Source organism: Echinops telfairi, unplaced genomic scaffold (assembly GCF_000313985.2).
Source record: "Echinops telfairi isolate 266 unplaced genomic scaffold, ASM31398v2 ScPeMD7_7425;HRSCAF=8463, whole genome shotgun sequence".
NCBI classification, from domain to species: domain Eukaryota; kingdom Metazoa; phylum Chordata; class Mammalia; order Afrosoricida; family Tenrecidae; genus Echinops; species Echinops telfairi.
In genome coordinates this window covers 2,970,577-2,985,456 of record NW_022111325.1, presented here as the reverse complement: position 1 = coordinate 2,985,456, position 14,880 = coordinate 2,970,577, and the positions used below count along the sequence as shown (strand labels likewise).

The following is a 14,880-nucleotide window of genomic DNA, read 5'->3' as shown; positions in this document are numbered from 1 at the left end:
TGTGTGTGTGTGTGTGTACACTCTTACCATCAACTAGAGGGGAAAGGTACTGACAGAATAAGCGAGCTCCTGAGGCCTCTGTGTGTGTGTGTGTGTGTGTGTACACTCTTACCATCAACTAGAGGGGAAAGGTACTGACAGAATAAGCAAGCTCCTGAGGCCTCTGTGTGTGTGTGTGTGTGTATACACTCTTACCATCAACTAGAGGGGAAAGGAAGGCACTGACAGAATAAGCAAGCTCCTGAGGCCTCAGGGGGAGCAGGGCAGCCGGGGGGGAAAGAGAGAGCAGAGAGCGGAGGGACTTTGGAAAAGGCCGGCTCACCTCTGAGACACAAAACTGGACCAATTCGGAAGATAAAGACTTCCAAAGGTCTGGATGAGCCCGTTACCATGGAGACTCAGGGAGGGGTCAGGCTCAGCTTCTCGTTTTTCCCGAAACCTGGAGCTCTAGGCCTCTGATCCTTCTCCAGTGCCCTTCCGTGAACTCGGAGGCCACCTTCCCCACCTGCCTCCCATTCATTCCCCAAGCCTCCTCACTGCTCTACTGAATGTGTGCTGGTGCCCGCTCTGCCTGCCCCCTTCCCCAGGGTGCCCTCCAGGTGGAAGCATGTCTCTGGAGCTAGGCGGTCCTGGATTCGAATCCTGGCGATGTCCCAATAAACTAGGTGCTCTTGAGCTAATTATTTAATCTCTTTGAGCCTCCATTTTTCTGTCCGTCCACATGGGGGCTCCAGGACCAGGCTGGCCAGCTAGCTGGTTGTGACTCTTAAGCTGCTGTGTGTGGAGTCCTCAGCACAGAGGAGATAGTAAACATCGAGATTCTAATGGTATTATTACATGTACTGTGATGACGTGGTTCTGTACCTTTCTCTATGTGTATGTACAGTGTTCTCAAGGGCAGGAGGCAGGCTGACTTACCTCTCTGGTGCCCAGCACAATGGCAGCTAGGCACTTGGTGAATGCTTATGGAATGGATGGATGGATAAAATGTAGAGGTGGACAGTCGGGCTCCCAGCCCTTCTGTCATCGGCCTAATACATCCCTCAGACTGCCATTCCTGCAGTGCCTGGCGAGATGAAAGACCAGGAGCCCAGGGCTTCCTCCACCTCCTTTATTTGCCTCCTTGCCCCTCGTCCTGCCCCGGTCACGAGACCACCGATGGTAGGCCCGGCCCCAGGAGGGACTGAGGGCCAATCACAGCCCGTGCTAAGATTAGCACCTGCACCCCCTTTTCTGGACCGGGAGCTTAGCGATACAGGCATTGCACCTGCTTTGGTTGGGTGACCTCTCCTGCCACAGTGGGGCATAGCAGGGTCTCTGTTTCTAATCCCTGCAGAAATGGTTGTGTGGAAAGGGGTGCGACCTTGGCTTCATCCACATGAAGCGGCCCCCAAGGACCACCCGGGTCTCCCTCCAGGAGCTCCTGGCCTGCCTCTCCCTCTAGCCTAGAGTCCAAGGGTCCCGCTCCCTGAAGCACAGCCTGACACCTGGTGGCGGAGTGAAGTCATCGCATGGCTCCTTCCCTTGCCCGACGTCTGCCAGCCGCGGGGTGAGGGCGGAGGTAAGAGCCGGCAGGTAACTGCTCATCCCGGAGTGGGTTAGCTGCGGCTGGGGTGGAGAACAGGGAGGCCATTCCGTCGGGTTTGGATGGAGGAGCCTCAGCACCGACTTGTATTTCTTTCTTTCTTTTGTTTTTAGCTCTCCGGACAACTGTCATGTGTAGCCAGGGTTGAGTACTGATCTGGACAGGCATGTCAGACCCCACCTTGGAGTGTGTTCGCCAAGGGTTCTCCGATCTCATCTCAGACCTGCTGAACTGGGGACCCTTGCGCACGGCCCAGCAATCTGCGGCGCACCAGGTCCCCCTGGTGGTCCTGGTCCGCGGAGGTCGGGGGTCCCTTTGGGGTCCCTTGCACCCCAAAGGCCTCTTGTACCTTGAAGAGCCTCCGACCTGCTGGAGAGCAAAGATCCCGGTCTCCACCCCTTTCAACCGAGGATGTGGGCTCGTGGGTCCGCCCAACCTGGGACCCCACTAGGGTCTCTGCCCCGGCCTGGCCAGGCCGGCCATCGCCGCGAGCGAGTGCAGCTAGCCCATCAGCAGTGGCCATCACCGGAAGGCCTGGAGAAACCTGCGGGCCCACAGGTCCTACCTGGGCTTTAGGAGGCCTTCACCTGGGGCCGGAGCCCTCCCTGGTGGCACAGCGGTGGTTGTGAGCTGCAAGGCTGGCGGTTGGAAGCCCCCAGCCGTTCCCGGCTCCTGTCAGTCTTGGCAACGCACAGAGGCAGCTCTACCATGGCCTGCGGTCACTGGGAGTCGGAATCCATTCAGAGGCGGTGAGCTAGCAAGTTCACCTGTGGCGTCTCATCATCCTGTTGCCGGGAGGGCGCCAGACCCTGGCAAGGAGGAAGGGCCCTGCGGAGAGTCGGTCCACTCGCCCAAAGAGGGCCGCCATCCTTCTGCTGGTGCTCAACTTTTGGCTTTTCCAGCCTGCCACGTAATTGGATACAAATACTGTGTCGCTGGTTCTGGCTGGCTCGCCGACGCTCATTCACTGCTGGACAGAGTGCAAAACAGCCCAACCACTTTGCGATCGATCGGTCTGGCAGTTTCTTGCAGAGCTGAGCCAAGGTTGACCCCCATTTGATCTTGCACTCGGCGCCCAGAGTCTTATTACTGGAATGAGTGGAAAACACTCACTTTAAAACTGCACCCAGAGGATGCGACTGAATGGATGAACCAAATACTGTCCAGCCACGAGGCAAGTGGGAAACGGAACACAGGACTTCTACAATGGAGTCTCCCTCCGTGATCACCGGAAATGGGCTGTCAAGCTACAGGCAGACATGGAGGACACGGAAGTGCATGTTGCTACACCAGTTTTTAAAAGAATGCCTTATCTTTTCCAGATACATTACTAATATATTTGCACAATTACATACCACATGCTACGTAATTTACAAAGAACATACTTAAATTATATATTTTTTATTTTCAATTATCTATATGTTATTTATCTCATTTCCCCCCCAAAATACTACAGGAGGCACTATGTGGGAATGTGGATGGGACAGAAACAACCATGACTGTATTGAGCCTGAATCATAGATGATTCTTTTTTTTTCTTCCAACTTTTATTTTCTTTATCCCAAGGCTTTTGCCTTTTGGAAAATTCAGAAAATTGCTGAATTCTCAAATAGATGACACTGATGAGCAAAGGATTCCCGTTCCCACGCTACTGCTGCTTAACTGATGGGATTCTATCATTAGGAATGTCCCTAGCGCCTGAACAGCCCAGAAATGTTGTCACTTTACTTTATGAGTGGCTTACTGTTGTAGAGCCAAGGGAACCCCAGACTTCGAGTGCAACATGAAGCACTTTCTGCAACCCCTACACTAACAAATCAATGTAAAGATAACATTTTTATATCTCTGCGGGTTTTTCTTTGGCCCCATGATAACAGTAGCAAGGGTAGACGATTCTTTTTATTTAGGCGTATGTTCTAAATTCTCTGTAAGTCAAGGTTAAAAACACGTACATACAAAAACTCAGCCTGGCTTTCCCAGGCAGCTGCTGAAGATGGCGGTAGGGCAAGTCCTGGTGCTCGACGGCCGGCCGTGGCCATCTCCTGGGCCGTCTGCAGCCACTGGGGCCTAGCAAGTGCTGGTGGGCCGTAAGGTGGTGGTGGTATGCTGTAAGGACATGGACATTTCTGGCGACTGCCGCAGAAACAAGTTCAAGGACCTGCCCCTTCCGGGCCCCTAGCCGCATCTTCTGGCCATCATCTAGCCGCATCTTCTGGCAGACCTTGCACAGCATGCTGCCCGGCAAGACCAAGGGGGGGGGGGGCAGGCCACCCTGGACTGGCTCAAGGCATTTGAAGGGTTTCCACCCCCCACATTAAGAAAAATCAGATGGTGGTCCCTGCTGCCCTCAAGGTGGTGCGGCTGAAGCCCACATGCAAGTTTGCCTACCTGGGCCGCCTAGGCCCTGAGGTTGGGCTGGAAGTACCAGGCGGTGACGGTGACCCCGGAGGAGAGAAAGGAGAAGGCCAAAGTCCATCACAGCAAGCAGCAGCAGCTCATGAAGCTGCGGACACAGGCCTAGAAGAACTTGGAGATGAAGCTCAACAAGGACACAGAGGTTCTAAAGACCCTTGGACTCCTGGTCTGAGCCCAATAAAGACTTAGTCCCTAAAAAAAAATAGCACTCAGCCTGATCCATAGATGGGTCAACACTGGTATTAAGTGTACGAGAGCTGTTACTCCAGGACACCCTTAATCTGGGTGGCCCTAAAGGTCAGTAAACACACAAACAAAAATTGCTGCCATCGGATCAGACTGATGGTGACCCTATAGGATGGGGCAGAACTGCCCCCGTGGGTTTCTGAGACTGTAGCTCTTTACAGGCAGGGAAAGCTTCGTCTTTCTCCCACAGAACGGCTGGTGGTTTTGAACTGCTGACCTTGTGGTGAGCACCACTCCACCACCGGGGTTCCTTTCCAAAGGCAGTGGGAACGGGAAATTCTTCCAGGGAGCAAAGTCTTGAACTTGGTAGTGCTATACATGGAGCTCTGGACGGTGATGACCAGCTTGGCTTGCTGTCAGAGCCTTGAGAGAAGAAAGACTGAAAAATCAAAGACAAGGGAGTCTGAGAAAGAAATGATTAGTTTTGGAAATGATGACAACGTATGTACAGATATGCTTGATACAATTGAGGTGTGGAATGTTATGAGATGTTTGTTGTGCTTGGTCTTGTTTGTGCATATTGTTGTCTCTGCATGTCTATTTGAATGGGATAGGCGGGATAAACAAGTCAGAAGAGAGAACAATGGGACGAACATTCAGGGGGGACATGGGAGAGGGGGAGGCAGAAGGGGGTATGGAAAGGAAGTGGTGTTAAACTCAGGGACAAGAGAACAACAAGTGACCGAAAATCGAGGGCAAGGAGGGTGTAGGAGGTCTGGAAGGGCTTGATCAAGGGCAATGTAACCAAGAGGAATTATTGAAACCCAAATGAAGGTTGAACATGATAGTGGGACAAGAGGAAAGTAAAAGGAAATAGAGGAAAGAATTAGGAGGCAAAGGGCATTTATAGAAGTCTAAATACAGGCATGTACATATGTAAATATATTTATATATAACGATGGGGAAATAGATCTATGTACATATATTTATAGGTTTAGTATTAAGGAAGCAGATGGACATTGGGCCTCCACTCAAGTACTCCCTCAACACAAGAACACTTTGTTCTAATAATCTGGCACTCTAAGATGCTCACCTTCCCGACATGATCGCTGAAGACAAAGTGGATGCATAAACAAAGGTGGTGAAGAAAGCTGATGGTGCCCGGCTATCAAAAGATATAGTGTCTGGGGTCTTAAAGTTTGAAGATAAACAAGCGGCCATCTAGCTGAGAAACAACAAAGCCCACATGGAAGAAGCACATCAGCCTGTGTGATCATGAGGTGTTGATGGGATAAGCTATCAGGCATCAAAGACCCAGAGCAAAAAATCATAATGTGAATGAGGGGCTGAGTGCAGAGTGGAGGTCCAAACCAATCTGTAAGCAATTGGACATCCCCTTACAGAAGGGTCATGGGGAGAAGACGGGCCAGTCAGGGCGCAGTATAGCACCGATGAAACATTCAGCTTTCCTCTGGTTCTTTGATGCTTCCTCCCTGCCACTATCATGACCCTAATTCTACCTTACAAATCTGGCTAGACCAGAGCATGTACATGGGTACACATAAGAGCTGGAAAAATAGGGAATCCAGGACAGATAAACTCCTCGGGACCAATGTTGAGAGTAGCCATACCAGGAGGGTAAGGGGAAGGTGGGGGGAGAAAGGGGGAACTGATCACAATGACCTACCTATAACCCCTCCCAGGGGGATGGACAACAGACAAAGGGGTAAAGGGAGATATCGGAGAGTGCAAGACATGAAAAAATAATTTATAAATTATCAAGAGCTTATGAGGGAGGGAGTGGTGGGAGGGGGGCAAAAAGAGGAGCTGATACCAAGGGCTCAAGTCAAAAGAAAATGTCTCGAGAAAGATGATGGTAACAAAGGTATAAGTGTGCTTGACACAATGGGTGGATGTATGGATTGTGTAAGAGCTGTACGAGCCCCCAGTAAAATGATTAAAAAAGAAGCAGCCCAGAGGACCGGACAACTCTGGGCCAGCTCCATGCCTGGGGAGACACACTCTTCCGCTGCATGGCTAATGTGGTGTACGTGGGTAGTTCTTCCCTAGGAATTAAAAGGTCCTAGCAGGGCCCTAACTGCCTACCAGACTCCTCTGCATCAAGGGGTCTGTGGGGCTGGCGGTCCTGAAAGGTGTGCGTGGGCATCGAGATGTCTCAGAAGGTCCCTCCTCACTCAGGGAGGAACTCTCTCCCAGGGGCCTCATGCTGGGGCTTAGAGGGTCTCTTCAGCAGTGCTGCGTTGTCTGAGCTTTCTCATGGGTGACTTTCCTGATGGGTTCTCTTCCTCAGACCAGCTCCACCCAGGAATCTCATCAGGCTCCAGGGAACAGTTGGGGGTTCAGACACAAAGTGAAGGCTTGTCCAAATGGCAGGAAAGCTCTGTGTGGTTCTGATACTGACGGGCACCTAACCCTTTCATCTGCCCAGAAGCCAGCTAGAGGCAGTAGCTTGGGAACCTGGTCCCTGGTTCTGCTGAGAAGAGGCTGTCCTGACCGAAGAACTGTATCCTGCTTCATTCTGGATCCTGAATTGCCACCTGTTAGTTCTCTAATAAATCCCATAAGCGTGCACATTATTTGAGTTCTGTGTAGCCACGGCAACAGAGTATTGAATGCAGCAGAGGAGCAGAGGGCGGTGGGGGGACAGGTGGTGTCAGAATCGGTGGAAAGACTGGAGAGAGCAGGTAGCTCTGACCTCCGCTTCATAGGAAGCAGCCTGGGGCTGCTGCTGCCTCTCTCCCCTTGGGAAGTGAAACAGAGAGGTCTGCCTCTGCTGCCAAGACCATTTTCCACTGGGAGACGCTTCAGATCAGCCTGGCCCCTGCTCCATCCAGCGACGGCCACCACGGATGCGCTAGATACATACCCTAATTAAAGTGGTATCTTACTGGATTTTCATAGTTGCTTATGAATCTCTACACAACCTATTCTCAAGCCAGTAGCTAGCGTCATCCTAGTCAAAATGCTTCTGATTACATGATTCTTCCTCTTCACCTAGAGTCAAAGCCAAAGGCCCTACGGTATTCTGTGTGGTCCTATGTTGGTGAGTTAGTTAATTGTGCCAGCCTGGCCAATAATCACATGTGGGGCTAATTGAGAGGCGGAGGGATAAATGGGTGGTGAGCCTCGCCTTTCGAGTTCTTGGGTCTCTTGCTTTGTGATGGTCGCACCAGGGTGCAGCTGCCTCAGCAGCTCCCTTCTTCAGCTTGCAAGATTGACATCCTACAAGACATCCCCAAGGAGAAGCCGCATGGACCTATCCCGATGCAGCCCTGGGTGCTGGAGCAGCTGTGTGGAGACCCCTGCTAGTGCTGAGATGCTTATTCGTTCACTGACTCAGCTTTCCTCCTGCAGTCGGCATCATTGCCTCTGTTTTGTGAGGTGGAGGACTTTGTGGACTGGTGTTGGGTTAATGGGTTAACCCATTGGACTTGTGGGCTTGGGCAGCACTGGGTTGGGATGTTTTCGTGATGCACACTTTCTTTACATAAAACTCTCTTATACATGAGTTGCTGTGGATTTGTTTCTCCAAAGTACCCAGACTAACAGTCGGCATCTTGTCTCCGGTCTCTTCTCCTCTCACTCCCACCATACCTACCTGTTGCTCCTCTGGTAGTCCTGGCACTTGGCTGCCTCCTGGTCTTTCCATTTGCTATTCCCTTGACCTGGAATGCTCTACTCCCATAAATCCTGCAGGCCCAGGACCTCTCTCCCTTCAGGTCTCTCTGGCTCAGGGACTGCCTAACCAGTATGGCCTCCTGTCCCCCCCCAGTCTCCTCGCTTCTCTTCCCTTCTACTTCACCAGCGGCTCTCACACACACTGGTCCCAGGTCCCCCCGACACTCATGAGAATGATTTTGGACCCCAAGGAGCTTTTGTTTATATGTGGATTCTATCAGTGTTTGCCATGTAAGAAAGTCAAACTGAGAACACTTTAAAATATTCATGTATCCACTTAAAAACAATAGCAAACCCATGGCATGCCACCTTAAAATATCTTCCTTAAATAACAAGTCACTAGGCTATTCTAAACAAGACAAAAATCAGTGAGAGTACGATGTGGCTTCCACATGAACCTCTTTAGTGTCCGGCTCACTAGAGAATAAAGCGATTGTCCTTCTGCTTCGGTGTCCAGTCTCCTGTATCACACGCCAGCGAGGCCCTGGAGAGCTTCAGGGTATGCTTGTGGGAGAACGAGGGTTAAAAAAAAATCTTAGTATGATTAGGAAATAGTTCTGCCCTCATAGATCCCCCCAAAAGGGGGTTTTAGAACACTGTGAGGGGCCCCCACTTGAGAAGTACTACAGTATTTTTCTTAGTGGTTCTTATCACCATCTGACCATCGGTGTTTGTTTCTAAGGCTGCTGTGGCAAAGCACCATGAACTAGGTGACTTGCCGGGACAGAAACATACCCACAGCTGCGGTGCTAGAAAGCTGAAGTGGAGGTTCCAGCTGGGTCATGGTGTCTGGAGGCTCTAGGGGAGACTCCTTCCCGGCCCCTTCTAGCTGCTGTGGCTGCTGACACTCCTTGGCTTGTGGGTGCACCACTCCAGTCTCCACCTCTGTCTACATGTGGCCTGGGCAACATGTTCAAGCTCCCCACTTTCAATGAGGACATCGGTCATTGTATAAGTCATACTCCAGGATGTCCTTCGTCTTGAATGCATCTGTAAAGGCTCTCTGTAAGGGCACCTTCACAGAATCTGGGTAGACAGGACTTCCCAGGAGCCCCTATATGACCCAGGAGACACACGATTTACTTGTTTCCTTCTGGTTGGTCTCCTTCCACTAAGGCCTCCCTGCTTTGTCCACTGCTCTGCCCCCAGCTCCAAGGTCCATGCCTGGCACGTGAGAGCCACCCACTAAATGAATGATGAAGAAAGGAACAGTGCTCGCGAACATTTTCAAGGTTACCTGATCACCCAAAACACAGCGATGCCGTAAAACAGTCTCTTAAAAAAACCCCAAAATGACTCAACAACTGAATTTAATCCAGGTCAGATTATTTATGAAACATGTATTTCTTTTTCTAATAACAGTTTTATTGGCATATCATTAACTTATACAATTCAGGAGTTTAGTCATCTCAGGGAGAATGTGCAGTCATTACTGTATCATTATTGTATCATTACCGTGTCAATTTTGGGGCGTTCTCCCGAGGTGTGCAATCACACTCAGTTCTAGTTCTCCCTCCCCCACATCTTTATCGTTTATAAACTGGAAGCAACATAAATGTTCATTAATAGAGGGTTAGTTAAGTAAATCCTATGATATCCTGAAACAAAATATCACTTGCAGTTCAGGAGGGGGAAGTATGGTCACCAAGTTCTAGTAAATGGGGGAGAAAAGTAAGACAGAATAACGTATCTAGTATATGACTAGTGGTAGGCAGAATCATCCCTCACATCAAAGATGTTCTCATCCTAAATCCTCCTCCCCTCCCTTCCCCCACCAAAACAAAAACAACCCACTGCCAACGAGTGGACTTGTACGAACTGACACTATCTAGGGTTTTCAAGACTATACATCTTTACTGCTTCAATGCAGCTGGTGGGTTTGAACCACCAAAGTTGCAATTAGCAGCCAGACACTGAACCCCTGGCTCCACCGGGATAAGCCGGAGTTAATGTTTGTTGGCATAGAGCGTGGCAGCCAGTCCCAGAAGGGCTGGTTGAAAAGTGAAGAACGATGTCTCTTAGACACAACCACTGGCCATTTGGTAGAACACCAGTGGAGTCTAGCTACTGAGCCTACACTATGAGCTACCGAGCCTATCCCTACAGTGGGCGACATGACATGGCAGAGGGGACTTTAGGCTGTAGATAAATAAGGCTGCAAACAGGGAGCCTACCCAGGATAATGCAGGGGGACCCAATGCAATCACCCAGGGTTTAGAGTGTGGAGGAGGGACTGCAGAGGAAATGCACCACATCAAAGGCTCTGGAGACAGAGCAGGGGGCTTCTAGAAAGAAGCTGGAAAAGGCAAGGAGATGGATTCTCTTCTAGACCCTCCAGAAAGGAAGGCAGCCCTGCTGACACTTGCTTTTAGTCCTCTGAGACAGGGGCCCAACTTCTGATCTTCAGAGCTTGTGAGATAATCTGCGCTATTTTAAGCCATGAGGTTTGCAGTAATTTGTTAAACGTGTATAAAATAGACCCCCGCAAAAAACCCATAAATGAATATTCAAATGTATGCTGATATCGACATTGCTTTCTGGATTTATGTGAAGACAGGGTCTGGGGGTTGTGGGAACACTTTTGTTCTTCAATTTTTCATTTCTGCTTTAGTTTTAAACTTTTAAAATGTCAGATTCTTAAACATCTTTTTATTATGTTAAGTTTCAAATATATAAAGAGCGAGAGAGAAAAATATTACCCAGATGGAACAATTAACCATCTAAACCCATGTGTTACGGGCAGAGCTGAGCCTCACCGACTTGCTTGGCTGTGATCTTGATAAAGGCAGGCAGCCAGACCTTCTAACAAGGTGCCACTGGGTGCAGCCTCACGGAGAGCTGCTAAGCACAAAGCATGTGTGATATCCGGAGACCTTAATTAGCCAGAGGTGACCAATTTTATTTCACCCTTCCCCGGCCTACTTAAGACTCCTTTCCACCCATGCCGCTTTGAGGCAAGCCAGGACACCTGTGCATGTCCCTGTATCTACTTGTGTCTTTTAAGGCCCCTTATTTTCAGCATTTTATTCTGAAAAGTTTCAAGTAGAACAATTTGATATTTTCCCAGTGAAAGCATATAAATATGAACAAAGCTCTACAGGGTCCTCTGCGGGTTTTGTCACCTGCCAGACCTCCTCCATCCCGCCGTCCATCTTGTTTTTGGATGCCTTGCAGAGTGAGCTGCAGGCACTGTACTCATTACTCCTAGACCCTTTGCGGTGCCACTCTGCAAATACTAACTAGAATTCAGTATTTGTGTGGAGTTCTGTTTAAGGTTCACATCCAGTGAAACGCACCCATCTCGCGTGTACCATCTGATGCTGCCGTCTCACAAATGCATGTGAGCGGGAAACAAATGGAGGCATGAGGACAAAGAAAGAAAGAAAACGAGGCTGGAACAGCTCTTTATTAGAAAAAAAGAAGTCCCGGATGAGCAGCCGGGGAAGCGCGCCCAGCAGCCGGGACGCGGGGTTTTTAGAGGGGTGGTGAAGACTGACGGGGATGTGTGGCAATCAGCAGATGGGGTCTGGTCATTTCGAGGAGGATCGTCGGGGCTCACTTCCTGGGCCGGTTGTCTTATCCTGCGCCTTTTGTTCCGGCTTGCTTTCCGTCTTGTGGGGCTGCCCAGCCCTTGCCTTCCCGCTCCCGTCCAGATAGCATGCACCTGTGTAACACAAACCTCTTTCCATCCGGCTCTAGAGCCTTCCTGTTCCCTGTGCCCCTTCCCAGTCAAGCTCCAGTCCCACCCCATCCCTAAGGGCAACCGTTGGGTTTTTATATGTTCCTCCTTGGGTTAATACTTACTTGGAGGGGAGGGAGGGGAAAAATGAGGACCTAATGCCGGGGGTTTAAGTGGAGAGAAAATATTTTGAGAATGATGAGGGCAATGAATGTACAAATGCGCTTTACACAATTGATGTGTGTATGGATTGTGAATAAGAGTTGTATGAGCCCCTGATAAAATGATTAAAAAAAAACATACTTGGATTAATATTTCCACTGTAGATTAATATTGCCTGGTCTAGAGCTGCAAATAAATGGAATGAGATAAAGTGTGCTCTTTAATGTAAGCGCGTCACTCGGTTTAATGCTTTTGAGATCCAATCGTGTTTCTGCATGTCATCAGCAATTTGCTCCTTTTTATTGGTGCATGCTCTTCCATTCTGTGGACATCAGAGTTCTGCGGCGGAGGAGCTCGGTAGCGTGGTGGTTGCGCCCTCGGCAGTTTGAAGTCAGCAGCGGTTCTATGAAGAAAGGGGAGGGCTTCTACCTCCATCAATAGTTTAGCCTCAGAAACTCAGAGGGGGGGGTCCCACGCTGCCCTGCAGGGTCACTGCGACCAGTTGGAGTGGGCTTGATGGTCATGCCCCAGGGTGAAATGGCCAGCTTCCTAAAAGGCCAGCAATTAGAGCCCACCATATCTGGTGAATCTGCCCTCGCAACATCTCAGCCTGCGAAGGAACCCTCGGGGACACCTCTCCTCCGTGAGGCTCGGCGGCAGGAAGAGAAGCCTTCATCCTGAAACTCACTGCCATGCAGACGGTTCCAAAGGCCCGCTCCGAGCAGCCCCACCGGGCAGGGCAGACCTGCCCCTCTTGAGTTTCCGAGGCTGTGACTAGGGGGTAGCAAGCAGGTCCTTCTTTCCTTAGACTGAAAGGGCGAGCTCTCCGGAATGACTGTGGGTTCTCCTGATTCTGCGGTGTGGCTGGCACTCCTATCCAACAGGGAGATGGTCTGGCTCATCTTGCACTTTTCCCCATGCGAGAGCTGGAACCGCCACCCCCTGCAGGGACCTCTGCTTCCTTTATTGGGAACTTTACTCCTTTGAGTGGGCGCCAGGGGTGTTGCTTTTGAGCTGGTCTGCCTAGGCCAGTGGTTCGCAACCTTCCTGATGCCGCGACCCTTTCACACAGTTCCTCGTGTGGTGGTGACCCCCAACCATCACATTATTTTCATTGCTACTTCATCACTGTCATTTGGCTACTGTTATGAATCATCATGTAAATATCTGATACGCAGGATGAACATGATTGAACATAATTAAAGCATGGTGATTAAGCACCAAACAATATGTAGTCATATATTGTGAAATATCTGTGTGTTTTCCAATGGTCTTAGGCGATCCCTGTGAAAAGGTTGTTTGACCCCCAAAGGGGTCGCAACCCACAGGTTGAGAACCGCTGGTCTAGGCCTTTTCAGCAAGGTGGCTTTCAGATGAACTAGGCATGGAGGTGACTAGCCAAGGGAACAGGACACCCAGTTCCCTAGTTTTAGTTAAATGTTGCATTTTGATGCAAATGATGAAAGGATGAGACAGATTTCCAGACCTAACTTCCCTTTGCCTGACGTGACATCCCCCTACCCCCACCCCTCACAGCCGATTCTAACTCAAAAGCAACTCTACAGGACAAGGTAGAACTGCTTCGTAGGGTTTGCGAGGCTGCCAATCTTTTAAATCTTTTTCGTTGAGGCTGTCCATCTTTACAGAAGTAGACAGCCTCATCTGAACGCCCACAGAGCCGCAGGTGACTTCGAACCACCAACCTTTCAGTGGGGGGGGAGTGGGCAAGGCTTAATTCACTACACCACCAGGGGTCCTTCCTCCAAGCACAGTCAGGTCCAGATGAATCCACAGACATGGGAATCTCTCTCCTTGAGAATTATGGCCATGACCGCCTTCTCTTTTTCCCTGGGCAGCTTCTCAAGCTCCATTGTCATTCCGAGCTGCTGGGTCTCCCCCAGCACCCACCCTGCCTCCCACCAATGGTACAGAAGAAAAGGGTCTCTGAAAACCCTATCACAGAGCTGCAGGCCAACCTCAAGTTCTCCCCCAGGGACTGCTTCTCTCCCTCCGCCCCGCAGTACTCCAGCCAGACCCTCCTTCCACCTTCTCGCCCTTCCCCAGGGAAAGAGGGCCTCACGTGGTCAGTGGGAAGAGGACTGGACCTCCAGAGGAGACTGCCAACGAACTGTAAGAGACAGCGAGCATCTACCAGGTCTCAAGCGGCTGGGCCAACCTCGGGTGTCTCCTCAAACACGGGAAGCCTCGGGTTGGAGCTGAGCCTCATTAAAACTAAACTCACGTCCGACTACCTCTGCTCAGAAGGCCCCGTCCTGTCTCCATGGCAGAATCTTTTCTCCAGACCATGGTAGCTTTACATCAGATTCCCATTAGTTCTTTCTTCGGGCCTCTTGGCTTCCGTTCTCTCTCATCCGAAAACAGGGGTGGCCGATGTCTGTGGGCCGAACGAGGCTCAGGAAACCATCCATGCCAGCTGACATCACAGACCTCGCCAAAGGGAAGCCGCTCCCGCCCTTGCACAGGGGCGCGTTCACTCAACGTTGACCAGTATGGCCCTTGGATGATGCTATAAACACCCAAAGGGCCTTGGCAGAAGCAAGGTGGCCTCTCCTCCACCCCGGAGCCCTAAAATGTTTTGCCCGCTGTGTTTCTAGTCCCTCACATGTACCACAGCCACCCGCAGGCTGCCGAGGCCTCTCCAAACCTAAAACAGAGCTTCCGGGAGCTGCTCCCAGAGACCCTCTTCAGGGAGAGGGGTCCTGTCTGTTCTCCGTTCTTCATTCCACCTCCCCCTCCTCCTGCCCCCGTCATTCTGATGGCGTATCCTCCTCGTTTGAGTTCTTTATCCAAGCTTTCCCTGATCCATAACTATTTAACTCCATATGCTCATGCCACCCAATCCCACCCCCTCTCCAAATACCTTCCTAAGCCTATATCCTCCAGCAAGATTCCCCGACGGATCCAGGCTCATTGTAGCTCACACACCTCCACCCTGCTCTCAGAACTCTCGCCCTCACTCAAAGCACACTCATTGATGGCCCTGCTGGACAGGAACCCCCCCACCGCTGTGGCTTCTGTCCTACGCATTCCCAAATGTTTTGTCCCCAAGGAGCACCTGTTACATGAACCTGTGACTAAGCGAGCCATAATGTGGAGGACGTGCCCCAGTTCCACCAGACATTTACTGTGGGCA

General features: G+C 50.6%; 1 pseudogene; it reads left to right on the top strand.

The window, feature by feature from the left end:
• Positions 1–3,578: 3,578 nt before the first annotated feature.
• LOC101649350 lies at positions 3,579–4,172 on the top strand (annotated as a pseudogene).
• Positions 4,173–14,880: the final 10,708 nt, after the last annotated feature.